Source organism: Pinus tabuliformis, chromosome 9, assembly GCF_031772625.1.
Source record: "Pinus tabuliformis cultivar Carrire ecotype Pingquan chromosome 9, CPIR1, whole genome shotgun sequence".
In the NCBI taxonomy this organism is placed as follows: Eukaryota; Viridiplantae; Streptophyta; class Pinopsida; order Pinales; family Pinaceae; genus Pinus; species Pinus tabuliformis.
The window spans coordinates 1,896,822,268-1,896,830,118 of record NC_142307.1 but is presented as its reverse complement, the minus strand read 5'-3'; the positions used below and the strand labels follow the sequence as shown (position 1 = coordinate 1,896,830,118).

Sequence of the window (7,851 nt, the reverse complement as noted above, 5' to 3'; positions counted from 1 at the left end):
ATGCTATACTGATTTTTGGCGCATTGAGTTAAACAAGCGTGAGGGTGAATAATTTCTTTATAATAAGGGGGTAAACTTTATCATTACTGAGATCACAAATAAAATGTGTTGTAGTTGTAATCTTTATTACAGTCTAGACATTGTCATCCACTGCAATATGTGGCATCATTCATTATCTTATTCGAGGTCAACCTTTGTTAATTCTTGGGCTGGTTGAACCAACTGTGCTTATGTATACATTCAAGTACAACTTTGCTAAAGATAGAGAATATTTAGGCCCAAAGTTGTTCTCGGCTTGGACACGACGCTATGTGCTTGAAATATTATTCACTATTTGTGATCTTTCACAAATTTATTCCCTTTTGCAACTGTAATGAATGTAGGTACGAGACATTATGATATATTTCTTTAGTTATTCATGAACAGTACTAGATATTTTCATAAATAAGCATGCATTCTATTGGAGTAACTAGCAATTTTCTACTTCTTACAAACAAAGTATGCATATGGATGGCATTCTAATTAATATTGCTCGCCATTATGGGGGCATGTTCAATTATCAACAAATTTTTGAGGGTAGTTTGAGAACTATTTGGGATGCTCATTTCCATATTGTTCAAGTGATAGGCTATCCAGGTATGATTTTGTGAAAAGTTCACTTTCCATAAAAATGTCATTGTGGAGCTCATTCTATCCTTTATAAGAATTCTCCTTTTTTTTCCCTAAATGTGAGACATCCATAACCACTTCTGAAATGAATGTCGGCAATAACTGCATGTTTTCAAATCCTAATAAACGCAAGATGTCGTAGATTATTACAAAACTTTCAAATGGCTTCATACCCCAATCTCCCATGCACACTAAAACCTTAGCTACTTTGAAACACCAAGTACATTTAGGTTACAACTGAGAGTTTATGTTTTGTAAAGATGTAAGAATGATTAAGAATGTGATATTTGATAAGATAATGGGTTATACTTGCCACAGTTGTTATAGAATGGTAAAGACTCCTAAAAAGCATTAAACAAAACTCAAGTTTAGGACAATTGTATGGAAACATACAAGAAACATATTAACAAATGCAAACTCCATTGGTTTACGAGCCACCTCCGACCGTTGTAAGTTAACTTTTCTTTTGGATGTTTAACAATTTGTAAGGTTTTCTAAATTAAAACTTCCCTAGTTCTTTCTCATTCCATTTTGGATGTGTTTTGCATGTTAGGAAGGCATTGAAAAAACTTAAATAAGGGACTTTTCAATTAACAACATATTTTGGGAATTTGGATGCCTAGGTTAATGAGTCCATTTTTTATCCACATAAAGACATTGAAAACCTATGCCCTTAAAAAAATCTCTACTGTCTGGAGCTACTTTGCATTCATGGCGATAGAAAGCTTGGCTGGCACGAACTACCGCTAATCAGTTGACCTTGTTTCTAATTACATGTTTTGGCATTAAAAAAAAAAAAACTTAATTTACATGTTTTTAATTACATGCTTATAAAAACAACCTTCTAAATTAATAGATTGAAAATGATTATTCAAAACCATCATTCTTATTACATGCACTCGTTTTACGCAAAAGGGTACGCATAAAAAAACCAAAACACTGCGATGTAATTGATTGAAAATTACTACACGTATTAAGGAAGTCGTCTTATTAAAAGACACGCAGAAAAAGACAATTTTTTTGCCGTAGATCTCACAAAATTATTCGTGCGGACTAAGATGCTTCTCTCGCCAATAATAGTGCGACGTATATGCGTTTGCACTCACCATCCATTCCAAATGACACCTAACATTCATTTATCTAATTTTTTTTTTTTTTTTGTGAAGGTCACACCAAGAATTTGACCATGGCCATGTATTATATGAAGACAAAGGACAGTGTATCACAAGAGAACGCAACCTGCTGGATTTTACCGATGGAATCAGAAACAGTTACTGGCGGATCTTGCAGGCCTCTGCACGTTGTTGCAGTTCCACTTCCAGTTCAGGGGCATATGACTCCCATGTTTAATTTCTCGAGGAAGCTAGCAGCGAAGGGTGTTATTGTCACGTTTGTTACTACGGAAGCTTGTTATGCGAACATCATTAAAGCCCATAACGGGGAGGACCCCTTCTCCCACGACCAGAGCTTGGGTTTAGATATCCGCTCCCTTCAGGTTAGTGATGGATTGCCCCTGGAAGTTGATAGATCGTTGAATTTGGAGTTTATAGAATCATTCCAGACTAATATGATGCCGCATGTTGAAGAGCTGATCGCCCATCTCAAGGAGGAGCAGCCTCCCGTATTGTGTATCATTGCTGACAGTTTTTTTGTTTGGCTCGACCGTGTGGCGAAGAAATTTGGGATTTGTCATGTTTCATTTTGGACGGAGGCAGCTCTGGTCTTTTCGATCTATTATCATTGGGATCTGCTGGTGGAAGATGGCCATTTTCCATTTGTTAACAGTGGTATGTGTTATTTTCCCATTAACTTCCGGAAAAGAAGAAAAATGGCAGCTTTTTGGTTAGCTAGTTTGTGTGAATCCTTGTAACTCAAGAAGAAAAATAGTAGCTTTTTGGTTAGCTAGTTTGTGTGAATCCTTGTAACTCAAGAAGAAAAATGGTAGCTTTTTGGTTAGCTAATTTGTGTGAATCCTTGTAACTCAAGTAGCCCTGACCCAGAGCATCTATTCACATTAACATATATATTTTAAGTTACAATTCAGAAACATTTGTAACTTAAGTAGACGCAGGAGCATCTATTCACCCCTAACATATGTTAAGTTACAATTTAGAAATATTTTAAGTGTTGGACTTGTGTTGTGATTGTGCAGAAGAGGACCATGAAAGACTAATAAACTACATACCTGGAGTTTCGGCTTTAAAGATAACAGATCTTCCATCTTATTTTCAGGAGCTGGACGTATCAAGCAAAGTACACAAACTATTATATGAAGGATTTCAATCAGTTCGAGGGGCCGATTGGATTATCGCTAATACTGTTGAAGATTTAGAAAGCCGAACTATAGCAGAATTACAGTCAAAAAAGCCATTTTGGTCCGTTGGTCCTCTGCTTCCTTCAGGCTTCCAAAACGGTCTCAATAACGAAACATCACGAACCAACATGTGGTCTGAATCGGACTGTACCGGATGGCTGGACTCCCAGGCCAAAAATTCAGTCATCTATATTTCTTTCGGAAGCGTTGCTCATGTTTCTAGAGCCCAGATAGAAGAAGTGGCAATGGGATTAGTAGAAAGCAAGCAACCCTTCATTTGGGTGCTTCGTCCCGATATTGTTGAGCCTGGAGCTGAAGACATTCTGCCGAAAGGATTTGTGGAGGAAACCAGAGATCAGGGTTTAGTGGTTCAATGGTCATCTCAACTAAAAGTTTTGTCTCATCCTTCTGTGGGTGGATTTCTTACACACTGTGGATGGAACTCCATTCTGGAGAGCTTATCATTTGGAATACCCATGTTGGCGTTTCCATTATTCACAGATCAATGCACAAATAGATGGCTGATTGTAGAAGAGTGGGGAGTGGGCATGGACTTGGGTGGGAGTAGCAGCAGCTTCCTAAACTGCAAACCGCTAGTTGGAAGGGAAGAAGTAGCAAGACAATCAAGAATTTCATGGGTGAAGAGGAAGGGAGAAAATTGAGATTGAAGGTCGAGGCTATTAGAGAGGTTGTGAAGAAGGCGGTGCTTCACAGCGGGACATCTAATAAGAATCTAGATTTGTTTGTTGAAGCTTTAAGAGCCAAAAGTCATACTTAAGTTCAAGAATATGGAACAACTATATGCGAAGACCACGATCCACAGTTTTATTTGTTACAGGGTAATATTCGTCATATGTTCATACATAATCTTCCTTTATGTGTAATTTGGATATCTTCTTTTCTTATTTATGGAATAGTTTAGAACTAGTAAATCTATTTGCTTAACATTTGAAGGATACCATGAAATCTGTTTCCCTACCCACAAAAATATCATGAAATTCAGAACTTTAAGCCAGAAAGAAATAGTTGGACTATTAATCTATTACAGTGTAATAGAAACAGTGTCAAAGTTCAAACTAACAACAAGACCTGATCTTTCATCTTAGGAATTGCTAGTTCTATTAGTTGATCTGGCTAACAACTTGATTGGTTGCTTGGTAAACTACATCTCTAAGGATAACCACAGCAGGTTGCAGAAGGTACGATGTGACCAGACAATGAACATATGAACTAATTATGAAATATCAACACGATATAGTGTCCCACTATTTTTGTGAAGCCAAAACTGTGAAGTATAATGCATTTTTAGCAGCAATATACAAAATAAAAGAATTGCACAAAATGGTAAAATATAGAAAGAGCAGAAGTCTATTTTTCATATTCATTAGTCAAGCTAAGAATAAATATGTAAGCTCCCCATGTAAGATAGAGAATAAATATGTGTAAACTCACCATGCAATATTCCTATGAGAAAATATGTTTTCCAATCTAAAGATGAATATAAGATTGAGCAGTTAGTCTAAAATAAAAGCTCTGTATATCAAATTCTCCAAGAAAGATGTGGCAAGTTGCATTATGGCAAAGGGAAAAGCACTATTACAAGAATTACAGTGCGATATTAAACATATTCAAGTGTCAAATTTATCTCCACCAGCTATAAGGTCATGGTAGTACTAATAGAAATTGATCTCCACCAGCGAGAAGTTCATGGTAGTACAAATAGAAAGATGAGATTGGCGAAATTAAGAGAAGAATGACAGTACACGAACAAACTCTCAGGTTCATCATAAGTTATAAGAATCAACCAACTAATGGTTCATCATAGGTCATAAGAATCAATCAACCAACTAATGGTTCATCAACTAGGTCGACTTTGATCAGGATTGCACGGTTTCAAGTGTTAGTGCCATGAGGTGACGTGGTTGGTTATCTCAACTTTGATCGGCAGATGTGGTTATTTCGTGGATCAAATCGAATTCGTAGTTGGTGCAAAATCCAACCCAAAGTGCAGACAAATTGTGTCATCACGTTTACTAGAACTCGTAGCTGGTGCAAACTCAAATCATGAGATTGATCAACTAGGTCGACTTTGATCGACGATTTGAGACATAAATGTCAATAGCTAATTGTGATGAAGCGACGTGTTTGGCTAATTCAAATTTGATTGGTATATGTGGCTTTGGCCTCTATCAAATTGAACAAATCGAACTTGTAGTTGGTGCAAAATCCATCCCTAATTGCAGAAAAAAATTGTCAGGTCGGTTACTTGAAGTCGTAGTTGGTGCAAAATCCAAAACGCTAATTGCAGACAAATTGTGTCATGTCGGTTAGGTAAGTAACTTGGAGATTGCAGGCAAATTATGTTATCTCGGTTATTTGAACTCGTAGTTGGTGCAAACTCCATCCGTAATTGCAGACAAAGTGTGTTAGCTCGATTAAACAAGAATTTGCAGACAAATTGTGTTAACTCGATTAAACAAGTGTCTTAACTGTGTTACCTCTGTTACCTGAACTAATAATTGGTGCAAAATCCATCCTTAGTTGTAGCCAAATTCTGTGATCTTGACCAATATTGTTACTTCATTTTCATTTATATGGAAAATATAGAAATATGTTTAAAAAGAAAAAGAGTAAATTGTGTTACCTCATTGTGTTTTTGTTACATTTTCACTTTTATAAAAATCAAGTGTAAATTTGAAGATATATGTGTATATTGTTAGATTTCATCTTTGACAGATCTGGGTTGATTTTTGTTATAGGTAATTATATGAAATTTCAGATGATGATAATTATGTATGTATTTTGGAATAATCTGATTCCTTTAAATTTACTACATATCATCTATAATCTAAAAAGCCAAATAACAATGTTCAAATATGAAATGATGAATAAGTAGTAAAAAAGTACGAAGTACAAAAATGTATATTAATGAATCTCCTTTCAATTTATCTCTTCTCAATTGTGATAAAGTTTATACTTGTAGTCTCTTTTTTCCCATCATGGTAGTTTCTTTCTCCAATGGCAATCTTTGTCACCAGAAAAGATAATTATAGTCAAATCACAACATAGAAACCAATGTACTCACAAATCCTTGACTTAATAAATTTTGTTGTCACCAGAAAAGATAATTATAGTCAAATCACAACATAGAAACCAATGTATTCACAAATCCTTGACTTAATAAATTTTGTTATTTATGTAGTTTTATGAAATCTCATTAAAATTATTTTGAACCATCTTACATATATTTGAAATCAATGCATGGTGTGAAAAGTAAAACAACAAAAACACTGAATTCATTATACAAATGTCCGAAATCAATGTTAATAAAAACAACAAAACAATAAATTCATTGTACAAACGTTGAAATCAATGCTGATATCCAATGTGTAAACATTGAAATGTTGTATCAAATGTATTTATTGCATATTTTTAATATTAACTATACATGCTTTATTGCTATAAGTTTTAAGTTTTAGATTGTTCTTTTTATCTTTTTTTAAATCAATACACTATATCATCATTGAAAATATTTTATTAATTAACAACAATGAAAAGACAAATTGAATGGTCATAAACCTCTTTATTGGAGGATTAATTGTCCTAGCTATTTGCATCTTAATAGTAACAATCTACACATAACTATTATTTAATGCAAATGGTAATATTATCCCAATAATGATGTTAAGTTTTTCTACATGTCTATACTACTAAACATTTTTCTTTAACATTTTTACTTAATGTGACTTCTTTACTTAATATTTATAATGTGTTATCTACTTTCCATAAGTTAATCAGTAAATTACCCATAAACCAATTTTCCTATATTTACAAAAAATCAATAAAATTTCTCTATCCTAAAACCTCTAAAGAATAAACAAAATCCACTTTAAAAAATAAACAACATTTATTGTAGAATAATTAAAAAATGCTAAGCACCCAAAAATTTCTCCTCCCATGTTCTCAAAATTTCAATCAAACTCCTATTTTCTAAAATCTTTATAAACTACACAAAACCCACTAGAGTACAAGTGAAAATGAAAAGTTGCCTATCCATTTACAAAAGTTATTATGTATTACATAAGAAAACATTGCTTTTTGGTGCAAATAGGTATGTTTATTCTAGAATAGGGTTTCTACAAAAATTAATTTAAATATTAATAATTATTAAATGGGTGGTAGTGATTTAACATACATAAAATTTAAATATTAATAATTATTAGATGAGTGGTAGGGATTTAACCTCCATAGAATATTTTCATGATACTTTTCCTAATATCTAGGAATCAAAAAATATTTGTCTAGAAACTAATTATGCTATTTTTTAATTTTTAAATTAATTAAACAAATTTCATCTTTACAAATATTTATTTTAGATCACATTTTTATTTATGGAAATGAATTGCTATTACTTTTTACTTTACTATGTTTTTTTATCGAGTGTTTTCTTAAAATTTAATATATGTTTAAGTAATATATAAAAAAGATTATAATTGATAAAAAAATTTAAAATAAAATTACTATTTAATTATTTTTTATAATATATTTTTGGAAATTTTGAAAATAAGAAATATATTATAAGATAAATATGTTAATATTTATTTTATTTTTTATAATATATTTTTAGAAATTTTGAAAATAAAAAATATATTATAAGATAAATATGTTAATATTTATTTTATATAAATATTTATTGTGGTTTATAATTGCATAATTTGCTAATTTATTTTTAATATTCAATCAATTTATCACCATTTTATTAATAAACTATATCATACCTATCATAAAATAATAATAATAATATTAGTATATAATTCCACTGCTCTTTTATAATCATACTGCTCTGGTAACCCATTATAATCCGGTTA

The 7,851-nt window shown here is 32.3% G+C and overlaps 1 pseudogene across 1 annotated transcript; it reads left to right on the top strand.

Annotated features, from left to right (window-relative positions):
- Positions 1-1,849: 1,849 nt before the first annotated feature.
- On the top strand, positions 1,850-3,939 carry LOC149156522 (UDP-glycosyltransferase 86A2-like; annotated as a pseudogene). The gene is made up of 2 exons (XR_016263374.1): positions 1,850-2,456; positions 2,822-3,939. The product of XR_016263374.1 is annotated as a UDP-glycosyltransferase 86A2-like (transcript).
- The last annotated feature ends 3,912 nt before the right edge of the window (positions 3,940-7,851 follow it).